This window comes from Mus caroli, chromosome 1 (genome assembly GCF_900094665.2).
Source record: "Mus caroli chromosome 1, CAROLI_EIJ_v1.1, whole genome shotgun sequence".
Lineage (NCBI taxonomy): Eukaryota > Metazoa > Chordata > Mammalia > Rodentia > Muridae > Mus > Mus caroli.
In genome coordinates, this window is record NC_034570.1 from 1,333,332 (window position 1) to 1,345,778 (window position 12,447).

The 12,447-nt window shown below is 43.8% G+C and overlaps 1 pseudogene; it reads left to right on the forward strand.

Moving 5' to 3' along the window:
* Positions 1-4,955: 4,955 nt before the first annotated feature.
* Positions 4,956-8,759, forward strand: LOC110303365 (annotated as a pseudogene).
* Positions 8,760-12,447: the final 3,688 nt, after the last annotated feature.

Consider the following 12,447-nt stretch of genomic DNA (forward strand, 5'->3'; position numbering starts at 1 on the left):
TTAGTTCGAGGCCAGCCTGGTCTACAAAGTGAGTTCCAGGACAGTCAGGGCTATACAGAGAAATCCTGTCTCGAAAAACCAAAATAAATAAATAAATAAATAATTAAATAAATAAATAAGAAAAGTAGAGGATTATTTAATATTTTCTTTAATTTTTGCAAGAAAACAGATGGAATTTCAGAAGTGAAGTGTCTACTGGCTCCAGCCAGGTTGTTGCCAACAAAACATAAAGGATTAATAATGAGACAGAATTCTGTAACTCCTGTGCATCTCCTTCATTGCTGCAATGGGTGTCAATCAGTCTTGCTGTCTGGGAATTTAAGTTATATAAATGAAATGTGTGTGTGTGTGTGTGTGTGTGTGTGTGTGTGTACACAACTGATTTTTACATTGAGAACTTGAGTAATTCCAAAATTGATGTATTTTTGCAACACACACTATGTGTTAGAGTAATACCATAGATTGAACATAATGACTCTGCTTCATTTTTATTTGTGGTCTCACACTACAGAAGATGGTAGTTAGGCAAATAAACATCATGCTGTTATTTAGTATAAACAAAGATATAAATGGAACTTGGAAGACAAAATTAGAACTTGTAATAATATAATTTTTCATATTAGTTCGAACTGAAATGGTTTCATGCTATATGGAAATCCTTAATTTTTGTCTTTGGTAGCATGTATTTAAAATGGTGGATGGTGAATGTTAGCATGTACAATGAGAACCATTAGGATGAAGGGATGCTCTTTCTGAGCACTGGCAATATCTAGAAAACCTCCTACTGACTCTGTACAGAGCACTGAGCACTCACTCCTCAATGATGTTGTTGCAGAGCGACTTCAGTTTTCTACGGGAATTTCATTAAACATAGCCTAATTCAGTTGTCTTCCACAATGGTCTCAGGGTGAGCAGTTTGAGTCTGTTAAGCTGTAAAGCCAATGCTCCTGTGTTTCCCAATGCATCTCATGTGTGCCTTCAACTTTTTATAGCTTTGAATAAACTTAGGATCATATGAGAAATGTCCTAGTGCACCGAGCACAACATTGAACACAGCAATTCATAAAAAATCTCACCTTTTTCCTACATGCAGTTTTGTGAACATAGCATTCCCAGGCATCGTGAACTTCACTTTAAAAATGGCTAGAAAGTACTGTATCAATAATATGTATGCGAGATAACTTACTACTTACAATAAAGTATGTTAAATAACTCTGTTCCAATATTGTGGGTATGAGTACCCAGGACCTCACATATTAGGCAAGTGAGCTTCATTTCTAATCCCTGAATGTTTTTGTTTTGTTTTGTTTTTTGACACTTGTATCCTAGGCATGTCTTGATCTCAACTGGCCAAAGTAGACTTTGAACTGCTGATCCTTCAGCCTCCACACCCTGATTACAGCCTGTACCACGGGGCCTGGTTTTGAAGTACTGAGGATTAATCCCAGGGCTTTGAGTATAGGGCAACACTTAACAACTGAACTCCATCTCCAGCTTCCAGGAACAATGGTTTTGTTTGTGAAAGGCATGCTCTCCATGCACTAATGAGTGTTCCTCTGGCACATGCATAAACAAGTCACAAGATCTTTGTGTTATTGTGTTACTGCTTTGAGACAGGTCTTGCTGTGCAGCCTAGGCTGGCTTTCAAGCCTGAGATCCTCTTGTCTCAGGCCCCAGAGTGCAGCCACGTGCCAACACAACTGGCCAACTCAAGATCCAAACTCTTATTTCAAAGCCTTTGGGGCCTATCACAAAAACAATGAACTGCACATTCATATCTTAGAGAGGTCTGGTACAGTACCCTGCAGGCAGACATTGAAATGTAAGTATAAATGTGAATCTTTTCACTCTGAAAGTAAACAAAATGGAAAACAGACCTTAACATTCATTGTATCCCTGTCTGATAGGTTGTAAAATTGTTGTGCTTTTCAGGACTGGTTTGTTGTTTGTTTTAGAATTTTACTTGAGATATGAACGTACCAGAGGATTCATTCAGCCCATATGGTCCTCACATCTGAAGGAGACTGTTATATGAATGCTCGTTAGCGTTCAGAGAGGAAGGCTTTTAATAGCAAGGAGGAATGGAAAGTATGACTTTTCATTGTCTTGTTATGTGCTTATGCATTTAGCAGGACTTAGCCCAAGAGGTATGAGGCTGGCTGAGGGAAAGGACACAGCTCTCACCTACTGCCAGTCAAAAAAGCTACTGATGTTTAGGGACAGGAACCTCCACCAGTGGGTGACCCTGGAGTGCAGGTCAATAGGCTCAGGCCGATGAACAAAGGCCCAAGCTTGTTACTCCAGGAGGGTCATGATACTGTGGGAGCCATAGCACACCGACTTTTGAAAAAGCAATGTCTAGGTTAGAATAACAGATTCTGAGTAGGCACAAATCTGGTTAGGCTGAGTTTTCCCTATAGTTTTAGATCCTAGAATTGTAGATAAGGAATAGAGGACTTATGCATTTCTCCCACTAGCTTGTTATATTCCTCAGAATTCAGTCCTCTGTGAACTGTGAAGTGATTTATCTATACCAGCACCTCTGCTTTTAAACTACCCTAAGCAAGCAGTCCTACAGTGGAAGCTGTAGCAGTCACCTCTGGGTATTTTATGTTACAGTGGAATTGGTCAAGGCAGAGGAGCCAGCAAGAGTGGATAAGTATCATTACACAGTCAATGATGGCATAAGGTTGAACCTGTAGAATTCCACATTTTAGCCCTACTGCATGTTACAAGTGTCCCAGGGGAAATTGCCCTGAGACTCTCCTCTTTAAAGAGGTAGTCTCTCTAGTGAGATCTTTTGACACCAGCACTGGGCCTTCTATGCAGTTGTGCAAACACCACCGTCTAACCCAACCCAGTAAATCTTCAAATCATTCTGTTAGCGTCAACCACCATTCAAGGGAGCGCCTTCACAAAGGCTGACACATCAGCAGGAGAATGAATAACTCTAGTGGGAGCCCTCCCAGGGAGGGCTAACCCAGGTGCAGAAAGAGCCCAGAAAGGTTAACCCAGGACACATCTCACTTCCCTTCCTCCTTTGCTTCCTTGCAGCCCCCACTCATTAAGTACATAACACTGAGGCTAGGCAAACTTCTTCAGGCTAGGAAGGCTATGGATTAAGAGAAGAGCAGGAAGTGAATAGAACTGCAATATGCGTGTATGAAATTCTCAAAGGATAAATAAAAATATATTTTAAACATTCTCTAAAAAGAGGTATGTGACAAGTACATTAATGGGACCCTTGTTTTCAATAGGATCCCCCATCAGAGACAGCTATAGAATGTGAATACACCAGCCCTAGGATGAATTCTCTACTGCATTAGCTATTTTCTCTTAGAATTCAGGTCATTGTCAGCCTGACCCAGCCAAAGTGCACTACTCAGGCTCTGGGTTATAAGATTTCTGAGACCAGAGAGGCTTCTCTTGATCCTAGTAACATGGATCAATGTATAGGTGTCCAGGAGGTTTAAATGGGAGTGACAGTAGGGAGGATTAAGAGATGCCAAGGGCAGAACCCATTGAAAACCTCAGAAGAATGATAGGAACCAGAAACAGAGAAGAAGATAGATGAGATGGGCAATCTAATACTCATTGGAAGAAGACCCTTGGAGGAGAATAGTTCTGCCTCTCAAAGGATAGATTCCTGTTGAGAGCCTTCCCCCATCCCTTGAATACTGGGAAAGCACTAGGAGGAGGAATGTTGGTCTAGTAAGATCCTGCCAAGATGACAAGGAGCCAGACGCCATGCAGAGCAAGTACTGAGTAAGTACTGAGTGCCAGGTGGGCTATTTGCTCTGTTGAGTGTCTCTAAACCAGCCAAATGGGAATAGCACTGTACAAGACAGTTAATCACGTCCCCAAATGAACCAGCAATCAGGAAGCTGCTGCTTAAAGATGTGCCCCGAATCCTAGACCCTACAAGGTTATCAAGAGCACCTCTTCCAGCTACTCTGGAAATGTCTTCCCTCACCCCTGTCTAATAAGCTTCAACTTGATCTTTAGCTCCACAGGCTTCAGCGGCCCATCCTGTCCTCCTCTGCTCGCCAGAATTTTCAGTCTCCATAACTCATGAGTGCATGAACTTGCTTAGTTTGTCTCAAATATCCAGGGAGAGGGAACTACTTTATGTTCTCTCGGAGCACAGACCACAGCCTACATAGTTAGGTCTTTGAATAACTAATAATTTCAATACTTAGTGTAGTAGTTTAAGACTTTGGTTGTGAGAGAAAAATCATGCTAGTTTTCAGTGAACAATGTAATAAAATGGTCCCTGTTATAAAAGGGGGGCACTTAGGATCCTGACTTGGCAATTATGATGAGGTAAAGCATCAGAAAAATGTTCCCCCAATTAGTTTGTTATATTGGTCATTTTATGGTTTAACAATACAGCCAAAGTCATTTTCTGTTTTGAAACAGTATTTTTTTTTTGTTAATTTTATGTGTATGGTTATTTTGCCTGCATATATACCACATGTATGCAGTATGTGTGAAGGCCAGAATAGTGTGCCAGGTGCCCTGGAACTGGGGTTACAGATGGTTACAAGTCATTATGTGGGTGCTGGGAATTGAGCCCTGGTCCTCTGTAAGAGCACCCAGTATTCTTAACTGCTGAGCCAACCCTTCAGCCCCTGAAACAATGACTTTGACGTAAAGAATGGTTTAAGCCAAATTTTTAGAGGATTTGGTAGGTGGATACATGAAATGGCTTTAGTGATTATACCACTGTTCTTAATATAATTGTTTTAATTACTTTTTCCATTAGCCTATAATGGTTTTTCTTTCAGTATGATTCTACTGGTAAAAGACATAAATCAGAGGGGATAGGACGAAGAGACTGAAAGGAAGGCTCAGTTTCATTTCCGCGGACCCTTCTGCCTGAGCCGCATCCGCTGCCGCCGCGAAGCCTGGCAAATTCAGCTGCCAAAAGGTCAGGGAGACGGGCCAGAGGTTCGAGAGTTTTCTGGCCGAATGCAGACTGGACTGGACTGGATCAGCAGACAGATCGTGAGCAGCTGCGGACGATTTACAACCACGACTTCAATCCCAGCTATGGGACCCCTGCCCCTGGCTTCTCCTCCATGCTGTATGGAATGAAGATCGCAAATTTGGCCTTATTCACCAAGACTTGGGTTAGGTTCTTCAAACTAGACCGCTGGGCTGATGTGCAGTTACCAGAAAAGAGGCGAATAAAGCCAGGGTCCAACATCAGCAAACAACACAAATCACTGTTGGCCAGGATCTTTCAAGACAGGGCTGAGTACCTTCATGGGAAGCATGAGGTAGATGTTGAGGTCCATGGGCCCCATGAAGCCCGAGACGGGCAATTTCTTATCGGCCTGGATTTGAACCGCAAGGAGGTACTAACCCTAAGGCTTCAGGACGGAGGAACCAAGCCTGTCACCCTCACTCACCTATTCCCACTGTGCTGGACGCCCCAGTTTGTCTTCTACCATGGAGAACAGGACCTGCCCTGGCCGCTGGGCCCCAGTGAAAGCTATGAACTCCACATCTACTGTAAGACCAGCATTGTGGATTACTTCCCAGCCACTGTCCTCTGGGCACTCCTGGGACCCAGGGAGTCAGGAGCAGAAACTTTTTTTTTAATTAGGTATTTTCTTCATTTACATTTCCAATGCTATCCCAAAAGTCCCCCATACCCCCCTACTCCCTTACCCACCCACTCCCACTTCTTGACCCTGGTGTTCCCCTGTACTGACGCATATAAAGTTTGCAGGACCAATGGGCCTCTCTTTCCATTGATGGCCAACTAGGCCATCTTCTGATACATATGCAGCTAGAGACACAAGCTCCGGGGGGTACTGGTTAGTTCATATTGTTGTTCCACCTATAGAGTTGCAGATCCCTTTAGCTCCTTGGGTACTCTCTCTAGCTCCTCCATTGGGNGCCCTGTGATCCATCCAATAGCTGAATATGAGCATCCACTTCTGTGTTTGCTAGGCCCCGGCATAGCCTCACAAGAGACAGCTATATCTGGGTCCTTTCAGCAAAATCTTGCTAGTGTATGCAATGGTGTCAGCGTTTGGAAGCTGATTATGGGATGGATCCCTGGGTATGGCAGTCTCTAGATGGTCCATCCTTTCTTCTACAGAGCAATTGTGATTAAAAACTGCATGGTACTGGTATAGTGACAGACAAGTAGACCAATGGAATAGAATTGACCCAGAAAAGAACCCACACACCTATGGTCACTTGATCTTTGACAAGGGAGCNAAAACCATCCAGTGGAAAAAAGACAGCATTTCAACAAATGGTGCTGGCACAACTGGNGGTTATCATGTAGAAGAATTCGAATTGATCCATCCCTATCTCCTTGTACTAAGGTCAAATCTAAGTGGATCAAGGAACTCCACATAAAACCAAAGACAGTGAAACTTATAGAGGAGCAGAAACTTTCTACATTGCCCGCTTCCTGGTGGCTGTCACCCACAGTCCCCTGACTGCACAGTTGAAACCCACAACTCCCTTCAAACGCCCCCCCTCTGCTCACCAGAAACTCTGTGTTGACCAACCGGATTGAGGAGAGAGGCCCTACTGAGCCAAGGGCTATGAACTAGAGCTAAGTTTGGCCCTGGGGACCTAACCCACCCCTCCTCCTCCGACAACTGCTCCCTACCCTTCTTCAGGGACCAAGTATCTTCACTGCCCCAAAGGAGGTTGCTGAGATCAAGGCCCAGCTGGAGACAACCATGAAATCCAGGAGCTATGAGGTGAAGCTCCGGCTGCTGCTGCACCTGGAGGAGCTGCATATGGAGCATGACTTCCGGCACTATGACCTGGAGTCGGTACCCATGACCTGGGACCCTGTGGACCAGAATCCCAGGCTGCTCACACTGGAGGTTCCTGGTGTGACAGAGAGCTGTCCCTCAGTGCTACGAGGTGACCACCTTTTTGCCCTTTTGTCCTCTGAGACCCAACAGGATGACCTTGTCACCTACAAGGGTTTCGTGCATAAGGTGGAACTGGACCTCGTCAAGTTGAGCTTTTCTACAAGCCTCCTGAGCCGATTTGTGGATGGGCCAACCTTCATGGTGAACTTTACCTTCAACCGCCAGCCCCTTTGGGTCCAGCACCGGGCCCTAGAGTTGACGGGGTGCTGGGTGCTATGGCCCATGCTTTTTCCTGTGGCCTCCCGTGGGGTCTCGCTGCTGCCCTCAGATGTGAAGTTCAAGCTGTACGATCGGAGTCTGGAATCAAACCCTGAGCAGCTGCAGGTCATGAAGCACATTGTGAGGGGTACCACCCGGCCTGCCCCCTACATCATCTTTGGGCCTCCAGGTACCGGCAAGACTGTCACATTAGTGGAGGCCATCAAACAGGTAGTGAAGCACTTTCCCAAAGCCCACATCCTGGCCTGTACCCCATCCAACTCAGGGACTGACCTCTGTCAGCGGCTCCGGGTCCACCTGCCCAGCTCCATCTACCGTCTCCTGGCCCCCAGCAGGGACATCCGAATGGTGTCTGAGGACATTTAGACCTGCTGTAACTGGGATGCTAAGAAGGGAGAATATGTGTATCCTGCTAAGAAGCACCCACAGCAATATCGGGTCTTGATTACCACCCTCATCACTGTCAGTCCAGTTTCCCATCGATCACTTCATACACATCTTCATTGATGAGGCTGGCCACTGCATGGAGCCTGAGAGTCTGGTGGCCATAGCAGAACTGATGGATGTCAAAGAAACGGTCAATCCCGGAGGGCAGCTGGTGCTGGCAGGAGACCCTCGACAGCTGGGGCCTGTGCTGTGCTCGCCACTAGCCCTGAAGCATGGACTTGGCTACTCTCTGCTAGAGTGCCTGCTCACCTACAACTCCTTGTATAAGAAGGGCCCCAATGGCTATGACTCCCAGTTCATCACCAAACTGCTCCGCAACTACAGGTCTCACCCCACCATCCTGGACATCCCTAACCAGCTGTACTATGATGGAGAGCTGCAGATGTGGTGGATCGAGAACGGTTCAGCTGCTGGGAGGGGCTGCCTCAGGAGGGCTTCCCCATCATTTTCCAGGGTGTAATAAGCAAAGATGAGAGAGAGGGCAAGCCCATCCTTCTTCAACCCCGAAGAGGCTGCTACAGTGACGTCATACCTGAAACAACTCCTGGCCCCTTCCTCCAAGAAGGGTAAAGCCCGCCTGAGCCCCTGAAATGTGGGCATCATCTCCCCGTACCGGAAGCATGTAGAAAAAAAAATCTGTTACTGCATCACAAAACTTGACCGAGAACTTCGTGGACTGGATGACATCAAAGACTTGAAGGTGGGCTCTATGGAAGAGTTCCAAGGCCAAGAACGCAGCATCATCCTCATCTCCACCATCCAAAGCAGCCAGACCTTTGTACAGCTGGATCTAGACTTTAACCTCGGTTTCCTTAAGAACCCCAAGAGGTTCAATGTTGCTATGACCCGAGCCAAGGCTTTGCTCATCCTAGTGGGCAACCCCCTCCTCCTAGGCCACGACCCGGACTGGAAAACGTTCCTGGAGTTCTGTAAAGAAAACGGGGGATATACCTGGTGCTCCTTTCCTTCCAAACTGGACCTGCAGCAGGGACAGGACTTGCTCCAAGGTCTAAGCAAATTCAGCCCCTCTACCTCAGGGCCCTGCCTCACCAAAATCTCCCCCTGGAGCGGGAGGGTGAAGGGGGCCTGCCCTTACAAGTGGAGCCAGAGTGGAAAAATGAGCTCTGAGGCCACAGCCGCCTGCCTTCTCACACCAGCCAAGCCTTATTGCTGCCTATCCCTGACCCAGAACCCAGCTTGCCTGTCCCTGCAAGAGATGGGAAGGCCGGGAAGTTTACAGCCCAGACCATTCTGCCCCTTCCTCTGCTAGGGAAGACAACCCAAGCTGCTAAAACTCGGAGGAAGGGGGAGGGCCTCAAATATGCTAGGCAAGCACTCTGCCGCTGAGCTTCTTTAAGAAAAACAAAATGTTATTCTATGCAAAACAAAAAACAAAAAAGACATAAATCAAATACTGACCATTAAGATGGCTCTTTATAACATGAAAATCATAAACGTCATGCTTTTCATATATATATATATATATATATATATATATGCAAAAAGGTAGCTACATATATTTAAAACAAAAATGTTTTAGTCTTTTTTTTTCACGGGAAAAAAGAAAATAATCACTGTCTGTCCCTACTTTCTGTAAAAATAGTTTTTAGTTGTTTCTGGAGTTCACAAGTTTTAATCAAAATGTTTTCATTGGTTTCCACATAGACACTGGCATAATGTGCATCATACAACACATACCATTTGGACTACGAGACTAGAATATGAAGATCTGAATTCCTTGGCAATGGGGACTCAGCATCTCGTAGCCAACCAATCCCAGGAGGAGGCAAGTCATTTCAGGCAGACACATCCTTATCCAGCACTGGATGGCATCCAAAGAAAACAAGAAAGACTTCTGACATCAGAAAACACCTGTTTTAGATGCTTTAGAGCATCCCTGTAGTTGATAGCAGGTCACAGGTCAGCTGTGCAGCCATGGAGCCTGCTCTGCAGTAGCAGAAGGAATGTCAGCTATAAACAAATCCAAAGGAAGTGGAGATAGACACTTCCAAATTCTTCTCCTTTTTTGTCTGCATGCCACTAATGAACCTAGATATTTTTAGCTGGCCTCAGAAAAAATTCTAAAACTGAATTTTCACTTTCTCTTTTTTTTTAAAATGGATTTTAGATATTTAAAACAAAACAGTAATGGTGAAATTCCAAAGCCACCCAGACTCTTTTCTGAGTCCCTAGAATTTGTTCAACAGCACATCAAATAGCTAAAATTTATTATTTCAAAAACATAATTAATACATCTTAAAAGCATGCGAGATAACAAATGAGCTTAGAACATTGCAGAATATAATATAACTTTTAAAAAATAAATTACTTTTCTCTATAACACCAATAGACAATCCTGAAAAGAAATTAGAAAACTTCTATTACAAGATCACAATACCAGTCATAGAAAACATTTACAATTAAATTGAATAAATACATGAATATAGAGTGGAGACTGTAAGAACTTGCTGTCAAGGGTTGGGTAAGCAAGTGAAAGCATCCAGGTCTTTTAAACAAAATATTTAATAGTGTAAGATGGAAATATTCTTCAAAGAGACCTATGAATTTAACATGAACCTCGTGATAGTTAATGCTTATTGTCAACTTGACAGATCTGAGAGATGGATTTCTGGACATGTTTGCAAATAGCCATCTTGGTTACATTAATCTGTATGGAAAGATTCGTATTAATTGTGCCCAGGAGCATCTGGGAGCAGGGATCCTGTACTGCACACAGTGGAGAACATTACCAAGTTAGCAGTTGCCCCTCTTTGCCTCCAGACAGTGGATGAGATGTGACCAGCCTCTTCATGCTCCTGCCACATACTTCTCTGATTTGATGGGCTATACCATGAGTTGTGAGCCAGAAGAAACCTCTTCTCCCTTAGTTGCTTGTCAGACTATTTTATCACAGCAACAGAAAAAAAAAAAACAAAACAAAACAAAACCTAAGACATTCCCTAAAATCTCAGCTAATTTATTTAAATAAATGTATAAGCAGAACCTAAAATGCATATGCAAGTTCATAGAACGCAGACAAATCACAACATGATCTTAGGAACAATGAACAAAATTGGAAGATTTACATTTGAATTTCAACACTTTCAGAATTTACTAAACAGATACAGAAACAAGAACTGAAGTAATGTAGACAAGAGAAACACACATATTTCTAGTTCATTTTTGTTTGTTTTAACTTAAGGATGCTGCGACAATGCCATGAGAAATCATCCTTTCTCAGCCAAATGAGGAATATCCTAATTCTTTACATAAAAATCCACGTGCAGCAGACATATCTGGAATCCTAGTACTGGGAATGCAGAGACAGAAGGATGCCCTGGGCTCACTGGCTTCCCAGCCTGGGTGAGTTAGTGAGCTTGAGGTTCAATGAAAGATCCTGCCTCAAAAACTAAAGTGGAGAGTCCTAGAGGAGGAGCCTGGATGTGGATCGCTGGTTTCTGTGTTCATGTATGCAAGCACACACACACACACACACACACACACACACACACAAATGCACACACCACAAGAGATATTTCTCCAAAGAAGATATAGGAATGGTCAAAACACATGAAAAAGTCTCATCCATATAACTGGCCAGGAAAATGCAAATCAAAACCATGATGAAGTAGATTTCACTTTCATTAAAATGGCTCTCTTATCAAAACAATAGTCCATAACAAGAGTGGCTAAGGCTGGCCGGGGGAGATAGGCAGTCATCAAAAATCATTGACAAAAATGTAAAATAAAAGTCCCTCCAATGGTCAATGTAGAGTTATCATATAACCCAACAGTCCTGCCCTAAGGTACATAATCACAGAATTGAAACATACATCTACTAGAAACCTGAACTATGTTTGCAGACCACAGTTCCTAATAGTCAAAGGGTATTAACAATCAAAGTGCCCATCAACTAGTTAGAAAAACATGCAAGAGCTACACAATGGAAATGATTTAGCCACAAAATGGCTTGAAATACAAGGACCAGGCTTAACATGGATTACACTTAAGGAACACGGTAAGTGAGAGACTCCAACTGGCTACCAGTGGAAAATAGTCCATGTATTCCCCAGAAGAGAAAAATATTTGGAAACAGAGTAAATGAGTCATTTTCAGAGGCAAGAGGACGACACAGGGGAGTTCCTGAGAAAGACTTTGGCTTTTGAGAGGTTCTAGAATTAGATAATAGCAGTGGTTAGAAATTCTTGTGACCACACTGAATTGCACATTTTAAAAGAATGAATTACATATATTGACGCTGGTCATACACACACAGAGAGACACACACACATACAGGGACACAACACACACATATATATGGGGTGGCAGTTGGTTGACTGGTCAACTCAGCTTCCTCCTAGGTCCAGATGCAGGGATTTCAGTTGGCCCAACATCTACCCCCCCATCTATGATCTGTCAGAGCATCTATGATCTACTGGAGTGTATGAAAGTGACATTCCTGCAGATCCAAACCTGCAGGATCTCCATGACACAGGACAACAACAGAATATCAGAGAGAATCCAGGAGAAATAGTGTAGCAGAAATCAGAGGTCTCGAAACAGACCAATGCCTCATTGCAATGAACATTAGCAAGAAAAGATGTGTGAACCAAAAGGCATACTGTGTGACACACCATAACACACTACAGCTTCCACAACAAGATTTTTAAAATTCTATCTTACTTTATTTCCTTTGTGGCGAGAGGTTGGAAAGGTGGAGAGCAGATACGAAGAGACAGGGAGATCAGTAGGATTAGGGTACATGATGTGAAGTTCATAAAAAAAAAAAACAATCAAATGAAAGAAAGAAAGAAAGAAAGAAAGAAAGAAAGAGAGAGAGAGAGAGAGAGAGAGAGAGAGAGAGAGAGAG